The sequence below is a fragment of the Bos indicus x Bos taurus genome, chromosome 6, assembly GCF_003369695.1.
Source record: "Bos indicus x Bos taurus breed Angus x Brahman F1 hybrid chromosome 6, Bos_hybrid_MaternalHap_v2.0, whole genome shotgun sequence".
Lineage (NCBI taxonomy): Eukaryota > Metazoa > Chordata > Mammalia > Artiodactyla > Bovidae > Bos > Bos indicus x Bos taurus.
In genome coordinates, this window is record NC_040081.1 from 27,444,010 (window position 1) to 27,455,652 (window position 11,643).

General features: G+C 39.1%; 1 long non-coding RNA gene across 1 annotated transcript; it reads right to left on the reverse strand.

Moving 5' to 3' along the window:
• Positions 1-2,549: 2,549 nt before the first annotated feature.
• Positions 2,550-8,858, reverse strand: LOC113894117. The gene is made up of 2 exons (XR_003511476.1): positions 8,523-8,858; positions 2,550-3,775 (listed from the first exon to the last, which is right to left on the reverse strand). It is a non-coding gene; the product is annotated as an uncharacterized LOC113894117 (long non-coding RNA).
• Positions 8,859-11,643: the final 2,785 nt, after the last annotated feature.

Consider the following 11,643-nt stretch of genomic DNA (forward strand, 5'->3'; position numbering starts at 1 on the left):
GAGTTCAGAGTTCCAGAGAATAGCAAGAAGGGATAAGAAAGCCTTCTTAAATGAATAATGCAAAGTAACAGAGGAAAACAATAGAATGGGAAAGACTAGAGATACCTTCAAGAAAACTGGAGATAGTAAGGGAACATTTCATGCAAAATAAACAACAGAGATGGTAAGGACCTAAAAGAAGCAGAAGAGATTAAGGAGAGGTAGCAAGAATATACAGAACTATACAAGAAAGGTCTTAATGCCTGGATAGCCATGATGGTGTGGTCTCTTACCTAGAGCCAGATATCCTGAACTGTGAAGTCAAATGGGCCTTAGGAAGCATTACTACAAACAAGGCTAGTGTTAAGTGATGGAATTCCAGCTGAACTATTTACAATCCTAAGAGATGATTCTGTTAAAGTGCTGCACTCAATATGTCAGCAAATTTGGAAAACTCAGTAGTGGCCACAAGACTAGAAAAGGTCAATTTTCATTCCAATCCCAGAAAAGGGCAATACCAGAGAATGTTCAAACTGCTGTACAGTTGCACTCATTTCACATACTAGTAAGATTATGCTCAAAATCCTTCAAGCTAGACTTTAGCAGTATGTGAACTAAGAACTTCCTGATGTATAAGGTGTGTTTAGAAAAGGAGAGGAACCAGAGATAAAGTTGCCAACATCCTTTGGATAGTAGAGAAAGCAAGGGAATTCCAGAAAATCATCTACTTCTGCCCCACTGGCTACACTAAATCCTTTGATTGTGTGTATCATAATGAATTGTGGAAAATTCTAAAGGAGATGGGAGTATCAGACCACTTTGCTTGTTTCCTGAGAAACCTATATGCAGGTCAACAAGCAGTTAGAACTGGATATGAACAATGGGCTGAATCAAATTTGGGATAGGAGTATGACAAGGCTGCATATTGTCACCCTGTTTATTTAACTTCTAAGCAAAGTACATCATGAAAAATACTGGGCTGGATAAATCACAAGATTTCTGAGAGAAATATCAACAATCTTAGATATGCAGATGATACTGCTCTAATCACAGAAAGTGAAGAGGAACTAAAGACCCTTTTGATGAGGGTGAAAGAGGAGAATGAAAAAGCTGACTTAAAACTCCACATACAAACCATGGTTTCTGGTCTCATTACTTAATGGCAAATAGAAGGGGGAAAAGTGGGAGCAATGACAGATTTTGTTTTCTTGGGTTCCAAAATCACTGCAGATGGTGACTGCAATCATAAAATTAAAACACACTTGCTCCTTGGAAGGAAAGCTATGACAAACCTTGACAGTTTATTAAAAATCAGAGATATTACTTTGCTGTCAATGGTCTGTATAGTCAAAGCTATGGTTTTTCTAGTAGTCATTTATGGATGTGAGAGTTGGACCATAAAGAAGGCTGAGTGCCGAAGAATTGATGCTTTTGAATTGTGGTGCTGCAGAAGACTCGTGAAGAGTCCCTTGGGCTGCAAGGAGATCCTAAATCCTGAATCCTAAAGAAATCAGCCCTGAATATTCATTCAAAAGACTGATCCTGAAGTTGAAGCTCTAATACTTTGGCCACCTGATGCAAAGAGCCAACTTATTGGAAAAGACCCTAATGCTGGAAAGGATTGAAGGTAAAAGGAGAAGGGGATGGCAGAGGATGAGATGCTTATCAAAATAGCATCACAAACTCAAATTGACATGAATTTAAGAAAATTCCTGGAGATGGTGGAGGATGGAGGACCCTGATGTGCTGCAGTCCACGGGGTCACAATGAGTCGGAAACAACTTAGCTTCTGAACGACAACAAATCTTTTGCATTCCATTAATTTTCTCTTGGATAACAGACTATATGACGTCTCACTGCTTTGTTGGTCTTAGCTACCGTTTTAGTGGGTCCCCCTAAATAAAATGATGACGACTGACTTGGGCTAAGATACTTATCCCTCTGGTTTGCTATCAAGGCCGCACTAACTGGCTGTTACTCAACTCTAATTTATCTTTGATAGATATCACACTTCTCTCCATGTAAGACATTTATCCTCGGACCCCAAGTCTACATTTTATCATTAAAGTTAAGGAAGGTCTCTTCCTCATTAGAAAAATCATCACTTAAGCTCCTAAGTGATAAGGATGTGTTCTTTCTGTCAGGACATTTTCTACTTTTTTCTGAGTTGGAGGAAAATACATGAGTTGCAATACTTAATGTGGACATAAGACTGAAAAGCCCAATTGACAATTCAGCAGTATGTAATAACTGGTTTCAAACAAAATTTACTTTGAATGAGTTCCTGCCTCCCAAGGCACCCACCTCTTCTCATGTTTGCTATATTTTTGGTTGTCTCCATTGTTAAGAAGTATCTCAAGTTATGGATCCTAAGGCTGTCAGTTACAAAATCATCTTACCATTTTCCAGTTACAAATTAGCTCATCTTGTAAATATAGCACCTAATTACCAGTTTTTAGTTGTACTTTTGCATAGTCTTATCATTCCCATTTTATTCAGATAGGTGGATGTTGGGGATTTTCTCCCTGGGACTTGGAAGCAACGAACCTGAAAGAATGATACTCGGACAGTCTCTTGCAAGGACTGACAAGTTTATTTCTGCAGTCAAGCCTTTTTATAGAAGCAGGAGCAAAGAGCTTAAAGTATACGGCCAGCAGAGCGCATAGGGGGTTAACACATAATCAGTAAAAACATTTCAAGGACAGCGCGCTCTAAGTGACTCATGTGCTTATCCCACAACCCGTTTTCTCAAGTAACATCCCTATTTATTATTAAATCTTGGTGCCGAGCATAACCAAAGGCAGGAGATGTTTTTCTGTCCTCAGTACAAAGCTGGGTACTTCTGGCCCTTGCCATTTTCCCAACGACTTTCTCCTTTTACTGCTATTTTGTACTACGCTTCCCAACATATCCTCCTTTTGTTTTTAAATTAAGCGCAGCTGCTGCTAGTTGGACTCTACTGTGGGAGGCATGGAGTCTTGAGTAGAGACTTCTGTATCCTATAAGCAATGACAAAAAGAGCAGGGTGATTAATACATACATAAAAATATTGCTTCCTGAAAGCCAAGCTCTAGGGTCTAGAGACGATAGGGTTTTGGTTAAAGTATCATAGAATTGAGTGCTATACAATTCCTTAGGTACCCTAACTTGAAAATTAGCAGCTTGTTGTTTCAACAAATTGATGTCTGAACTTGAGTTATCTGTGAGATCCTGCAAATGCGCCTTAACTTTATCCCAAGGATATTCAGTGCTATTATAGGGCATGTTAGTCAGACAAAAAGAAGTAAAATTCCAGTGACAGAGTGTTCATGTTCGGAAAGTCAGTTGCTGCATTTGATCTGGAATTTTCTAAATGTGCCATTGCTCTGGCCCCACAATGGGGACGACAATCCTGGGTTGTGGGGGTGATAAGCCCCTGTTATACCAATTCAGCAATATGTCCTTATCAGTCTAGAAACTTGTCTTAGATTTATGAAAGCCTCCAATGTTTGATCTATTAAACCAGGAGCAATTATGATGTTCCTCCTGCTCTTCAGAACAGTTTGCATTGCCAGAAACAGCTTATCTGGAGTCATAGGAGTTTCAGTACTCTTCAGTGTCTGCTCAGCCTGATGAGTCATGTTTTCACTTGAGCCCATGTCGGGTAAGGATTCAGACGATGGCATTTCCTCATTGGCTCCTCCAGGGTCATTGACAAGACCTTTCACATCAACTTCATCACTTCCCAAGGGAGTCCAGTCTTGGGGTCCCTCTCGATAATGGACATGGAGAAGGGGAACCCAGATTTCCTCTCCATCTGCAATGACAAGACCATAACCCTTGCCTAGGAGTTGTAACATTCCTGGCAGCCATTGATTAAATTGCTTATACCATATTGGTGTATTGATTTCTAATTTTCTGTTTTTGTCTTCTGCAAAATGTCTATCTGCATGAGTGTCAGAATTATTTTTTGTTAAATTTAAAAAATTTAGGGAATAAAGAGTTAAAGATAATAATAATTGAAGGTTCATAGGATAAGAAGTGTATCTCCTCTTCCATATTCTCCCCTTTCTGTTTTAGTAAATGAGTTTTTAGGGTGCGGTGGGCTCTTTCAATAATGTCTTGACCCTGAGGATTATAGGGTATTCTTGTAATGTGTGTGATGTTTCATTCTGACAAAAATGAATGAAACAAATGCGAGGTGAATGTAGGTCCATTGTCTGTTATCAAGACAGAAGGAATCCCCATAATGGGGAAGGTGAGTAAGAGTGTGGAAATGGCATGTTTATTGGATTCTGAAGAGACAGGTACTGTCCAGATAAAGTTGGAAAATGTATCTATTGAGACAAAAAGTAAAGAAAATTTTCTTTAAGGAGAGTGAGTGAAGTCAGATTGCTAAAGGGAATTAGGTTGTTGCCCCCGGGGATTAACTCCTGAAATCATAGTTCATAAGTGCAGAGGGGTGCAGACGTCACAGGTTTTAATAATATGCCATGTTTCAGTGAGAGGAATATGGTATTTAGAGTGCAATCTGTTAACATTGGTATGAAGATTAGCATGTTCGTCATTGGCAAATGTAAAAATGGGAGCTATGAGCCTGTCAACACATCATTTCCTGCAACCAGAGGGCCAGGTAAACTTGAATGAGCAAGTATATGTGCAATAAAGAAGGGTTCTGTACGTGAGCGAATTAAAGCTTGAGTCTGTGAAAAGAGAGTATATAATTCTTCATCTAGATTGTATAAAAAGGCTGTAACAAAATCAGGAAAAAGGGAAGCAAGGTATTTGGAATCAGTATATACATTGAAGGATAGTGGTTGAAGCGACAAAAGAGCATATAAAGCATACAATTCAACTCTTTGTACTGAAGAATAGGTAGTGGGTAATTTCTCTTTGATATCAGGGCCAACAATCCCTGTTATGCCTTTCTTGTTGCCATCAATGAAATGGGTGGGTGCATTGGAAATAGGCTGGGGTGCAATAATATTAGTTATAATGAATTTAGTACATTGTAGAAAGTCCTATAATTTTCCTTTCGGTAAATGAAATGAGATAACATTTTGAAAATCATTTAATGCCATTTGCACGGTCAAGTTATACTGTAAGGCAATTTGCAATTCCTTTTTTGTCAAGGGAATGTGTATTGCATATGGATCAAATCCAGTCAAAGTTTGTATATGGCTTCTTCCTGACACAATTAAGTGCCCTATTTTCTCAATATATGATACAATTTTTTTAGACTGTTTAGTGTGTAAATATACCCATTCTATTGGGCTATGTTGAGCTATAATTGCAGTGGGCGAATGTTCAGTGGGGAATATATCTAAAGAAACTGGTTGATCATAATCTAGTTGAGTTGAAAAAGATTGTTGAATGTGTTTCTCCATTAAGGCCAGTTCTTCTTTGCCCTTTTTTGTTAGTTGTCTAGGGCTATTAGGGTCAGGGGATCCCTTTGAAATTTTAAATAGATTTTGTAAGGCATAGGTGGGGATGCCAACAGATGGCTGCAGCCAATTAATATCTCCTAGCAATTTTTGAAAATCATTCAGTGTGCGTAGAGATTGCATAGAAATTTGATTTTTTTGAGGTTTGATTTTAGATTATTCCATAACATGTCCTAAATAATTAAAGGGTGCTTTCCATTGAATTTTGTCTGGTGCTACAAGCAGGCCATGATTTTGAAGAGTAGTAATAACTTCATTATATAACTGTTGTAAATAGAGTTCAGATTCCATACAGAGAAGTATATCATCCATATAATGAATTATAAATGCAGTAGGATATTTATCTCTAATGGGTTGTAATAAAACAGATATGAGATATTGGCAAATGGTAGGGGAGTTCATCATTCCCTGAGGTAGTACATTCCATTGAAATCTTTTAAGAGGAGCCATGTGATTTATAGAAGGAATTGAAAAAGCAAAACGTTTTCTATCTTTAGGGTGCAAAGGTATAGTAAAAAAGCAGTCTTGTAAGTCAATAATAACTATAGACCATCCTTTTGGTATCAAAGAAGGGGAGGGCAATCCCAGTTGTAAGGGCCCCATAGGTAACATGGTATTATTAACATTTCTTAAATCTATCAACATTCGCCATTTTCCTGACTTCTTTTTTATTACAAAAATAGAGGAATTCCACGGGGAAAATGAAGGTTCTATATGAGCTTTTTGTAATTGTTCATTAACTAATTGCATAAGAGTTGCCAATTTTTCTTTAGTTAGGGGCCATTGAGGTGTCCATACTGGGGTATCAGATTCCCAATCGAGGGGCAGCGGTGTTAACTCAATGGCCCCCATTAAAAGGTTCATTTAAAGAAATTGTGGCTTTCATTTGTTCAAGAAAATCCCGTCCCCATAAATTGATTGGGATATTAGTAATATATGGTTTAAGATAAGCTACAATTTGATTAGGGCCATACATTTGAAAATAGGATGCATTGACAAAAGTTTGTGTGGCATTAGCTTCATTTACTTCTAATAGTCTAGAAGGAGTTATAACCTTATCCCAATCAAGGGGCCATTTTGCAGCTCTAATGATTGAAATGTTAGCTCCGGTATCTAACATGCCTGTGAAATTCTTTCCCTGTATGCGTAAAGTAAGCATGGGTTTCCGATGTTCCTTTAATAAGGTGAATAGTGCAGCAGTAAGGTTGGTACTGCCAAAGCCTCCCTGTCGAACTTTATCAGATGCCTTCATTGGTTTGACATATGGTAAAAGTAATAATTGTGCAAAATATTCCCTTTTTTGTAAGTATACATTTCCCATTTTCATAACATTTACCATAATATGTATTTCCCCTTCATAATCTTTGTCCATAACACCAGTCAATACCATTAAACCTCTCATTGTGCAGCTACTATGTCCCAAAATCAGTCCCATTGTCCCAGGTGGAATCGGGCCATAATATCCAGTAGGAATTTTGTGGGGGTTGTATAATTCTATTAGTTCCATATCATAAGGACTAGGTATATCAATGCAAGCACTCTTAGATGTAGCTGCTTGTAGCGTCATAACTTTAGGTCTTCCTTTTGTAGTTGGGCTAGAGGACGGCCCTTTTATCAGTTTCCCTGTTGTTTTTGTTGTGCATCGGGGTTCAAGGTGTTTCCATCCTTATCAAATTTAGAATGACATTCATTCAGCCAATGGAACCCCTTTTTACATCTTGGACATATTCCTGAGGGTCTCTTCTTATTAGAAGTAGTAGTATTTTTTTTGGCCTGTGTTGACATGAGACATTGTTTTTTCATATGGCTGGGCTTCCCACAGTTAAAACATTTGGCATTAGCAGCTTTTTGTACATTAAAGGTTTCCAATGTTGCCAATTTTGCTCTGTGGGAACTAGATCTGATATCCCTATATGCTTTCAAATATTCCATAAGAGAGCCAGTCTCTCGAATTGGTCTAAGCATGGATTGACATTCCTCATTAGCATTTTCAAAAGCAAGTTGTTTTAAAATAATATTTTGTAAAGCCACATCCTTAATAGATTTCTCAATTGCATCCTTTAATTTTCCTATAAATTGAGAATATTCCTCCTCATGTCCTTGAATAATCTTAACAAGTGAACCATCAGAGTTAGTGCTATCAACCTTTGCTTATGCCCTGCAGGCAGTTTCTTTAATGAAATGTAGCATCTGAGGGGTAATATTAGCTAGTTGCGCAATCATATTGGCCATGGCTCTTGTTCCAGTGAGTATATCATAGGTTAAATTGGCAGGGTTACCATGAGATTGCTGGTCAATCATCAGCTGTCGGGCCTCATCATTAACCCACATTTGCCATTGCAGTAATTGTTGAGGATTTAAAACCATCTTTGCTACTTGAAAAAAAATCATATGGCATCCAATGGTCAGCCCATCTTCGGAGAAATTCTATACAGTAAGGAGAAATAGGTCCATACAGAGTACATGCTTTCTTAAAATTAGACAACATGCTAAAATCTAAATTAGTTCAAGTATTTTGGTCTTGGGCAGGTTGATTAAATTGCATTGGGAAAGCGAAAGTGCAAGCAGGCATCTCCCGAGGAGGAGTGAAATGATTAGTACGAGCAAAGTTAGCAATTGTTGTTACAGGCGGAGCAGAAGGAAAAACCTTAGATTTGGACTGTCCATTGAATGAAATGACCTCCGTTCTAAGTGGCTTCAGTTTTGACATATCCTGTATGTATATGTCTCTAAGTTGTTTTTCTAAGATTGTGTCTGATTGAGCATAACATTCTTATATTTCAAAGCACCTTGTATATCTTGTTCTTTAAGCTCGTATTCATGTAAAGATTGAATAGTTTTTACTTCCAAATCAATGTTATGTCCTTCAATTTGTTCTATGACAGCCTGTATGAATGACCAGAAAATCCTTGCCGATATGCTCGCAAAACATTATTTTTAACCCTTTTCTATATGTCTAGATTGAGTGTCTTCTCTTCTGGGAACCATGAATTGTTCCAGTAAAATATGATAGCAGTCGTTCAACTGATCTCTTGAAACATTAACACCGTTTTGTCTCAAAAAATGATGCATTATAGAAATGAAAGGAATTTTACTGCTATGTTGTCCCATCCTGCTTACCTCTTTCTTCAGGGGCTCATCACTTTGTTCAGCCTTCTTTTCAAGTTCCTGTTCGTGGCGCCACTTGTTGGGGATTTTCTCCCCAGGACTTGGAAGCATTGAACCTGAAAGAATGACACTCGGACAGGCTCTTGCAAGGACTGACAAGTTTATTTCTGCAGTCAAGCCTTTTTATAGAAGCAGGAGCAAAGAGCTTAAAGTATACGGCCAGCAGAGTGCATATGGGGTTAACACATAATCAGTAAAAACATTTCAAGGACAGCGCGCTCTAAGTGACTCATGTGCTTATCCCACAACCCGTTTTCTCAAGTAACATCCTTATTTATTATTAAATCTTGGTGCCGAGCATAACCAAAGGCAGGAGATGTTTTTCTGTCCACAGTACAAAGCCGGGTACTTCTGGCCCTTTGCCATTTTCCCAAGGACTTTCTCCTTTTACCGCTATTTTGTACTACACTTCCCAACAGGTAGAAGTATTGAATTTAAAAGATCTGATTACGATTACAAAGATAAAGACACACAAAATATTTGCTTTTGCATATGATCCTCGTAAATAACTTGCAGCCAGGATATAATTAAATAGCATACGTCTAGGCCATGTCAGGGAGAAAATGGGGTCAAAAATGTGTGCTTTTTAAAAGTGGCCCCAATTCATAAATGTGATTCTACCCTTGTTGAATAAATAAATAAAGGTTTATTTAGTCAGAGCTAAAATTAAACAGTTTCAAAACCTAAACAGTTACTGAACAGTATTTTCATCTATTGTAGCCTGACAATACATAGGAAGCTAACAACTTAAGGGAAAAACTAGAGGAGGTCCTTTCCTTAGGAATCAGAAGTATAAAGAAGGTATACAACTTGCCCAGGGCACACCCTGAGTAGCAGAAAGGAGATCCATATATGCAAGTCTAAGTCTAAAATCCATGCTTTTCCTTCCTTACAAATCAACTTTTACAGTGAATATAAAATGATCTTACTAAATCATATAATGCTTCAATTCAAAATTGTAAATGTGTTGATGGCTTCAGTTTGTTAGGTAGGTAGAATACGAAAAAGGAGTCCAGAATGAAGGTGGCTAAAAGACACAGAAGGGAAAAACCCAAGAAAATAGAACAAAGGAAGGTCTGAGGACCAGAATGAGGACCTCAGGTAAAACAAACAGCACTCCTGGCTAGCCCAATTTACATAGGGCAGGCCCAGGAGGAGGAGAAAACATATAAAAAGAGGAGCCAAAATCGAGAGGGGGCTTCTTGTCTTTTGAGTCTTTTGGGTTGACCTGTCCTCATGCCCTGAGGATATATTTTCCTTTGCTTTCTAAATAAAACTGAGCTATAACACAGGGCAGTAACACTGATCCATCTGTCGCTTCAAATTTTTGCTGTAGTGAGACAGAACCAAGAAAACTGCACACTCCCTTGACATATATGGTGCCATTTCTCAGATTTAACCTGGCTTAAACAATCTGGCTCAGCCCCTGGGAGGCAGAAGCCAAGCACAACAAAAGCCCAACTCAGTGAAAGCTCCTGTGGTGGAAGCTGCAGGCAAAAAATCCCAGTGCAGAGGAAGTGACAAGAAGCCCAGTGTGCTGGAAACCAGGAAAGCAAAACAAACTCAGCAGAAAGCTCATGTGGCTCAGTCTCAGATTCCAGAAGACCTTCGGTTAAGTTATGAGGTCCTCGCTCCTATGGCTGGAAGAACATATGGCTAACAAAATCTTAATTCCTTTACAATCTCTAATTTCTTATTTCCTTGAACCCCCCTTAAACAGGTGAGTGCCAGTGGGTGCAAATGAAGGACTCTGGCAGGGGCTACTTAGTAGCTGTTGCCCAAGGAGGTTGGGGCTCTTCTGTCCTTAATCTTCTTTGTGCCAAGGATCAGGCCAATGAAAACTGTGAGCACAGATCAGGTTTTTAGCAGATTTTCTGACAGATATGAAGGGGATTCCTCGGCACATTTTGCCCACTTCCTTTTCCTCCTGTTCTTCAGCTCCTCTCTCCCAGGACTTGAGCCTGGCCAAAACCCATGGTGTCTGGCTTTAGGACCTAATGGAGCTCAGGCTCTTGATGTCTCATTGCAAAAAAAAAAAAAAAAAAAAAATTCAGTGAGAGACACAGTGATAGGTGAAAGATGGATTTGTTCAGATTTAGAGAGAAGCACACTCCAAAGGGTGTGGGTCATGGCACAGGGTGAGTGTGGTATGGTTAGTTTTTGCAAGCTGGGTGATTTCCTATGCTAGTGAGTGGGAGGATCATTCCAACAATCGGGGAACCATCCACTCCTCTGTCTTTTGACAGTGTCCTGTCCTGTGACAGTTCCTTTTGGAACTATCCTGGCACCTCTGGGTGTGTCATTTAGCTTGCAGATTGAGGATCAAGGTCTAGTTGAATTTGACTTGTCATCTTGGACCCATTTGATTATAATTGGTTTATATTATGCCCTTGGGCTATAACATTCTTTCAAAAGGTGTGCCCTGCCCCCTTCCCTCTTCTTTTCCTGAGCCCCATCCGGACCCCAACAATGTTGCCTCTACCATCTTCTGGAGGGACAACCAGAAAATAGCTAGCTTTTGGGAGAGAAATGCTGTATAATATCCCATCTCTCTAGATATTCAGGCCTTCATCTTCCATGTTTCCTACAACATGTGCAACAACAACATCTCTCAGTGAACCCGCTAAGGCAGGCGACAGGCACACAATGCCTGTTAGAAGTCCATCTGTTGGTGGCATCCCTTCAAGGGCAATTGGGCTTCTAGGGATAATGTTTTCCACTTTGGGAGTTAGCCCTGCAGGCTGTTTGAGCCCAAACCCTTGCCACCCTTCTCCTAAAGTTACAAACATACCCCCAAATCAAATCTTCACTTCACTTTTATGAAACATCTGGTCTGTTGCCTCTTATCATTTTTTTCTTAAGCCACTTACTAACTCCTACAACCAGAACACTTACCCCTTGTAGGCAACATCACTCCACCCTACTTCTTATTTTTAATATATTCCTAATGCCCCTAAGAGAATCAGATAATCTGCTCCTTTGTCATTACTTATGTTATTACCTAAAGTGGGTCTATGACAATGAGATGTTTACCACTGGAAACACCCTAAGTTGTCCTTATGGAGGACTAGGG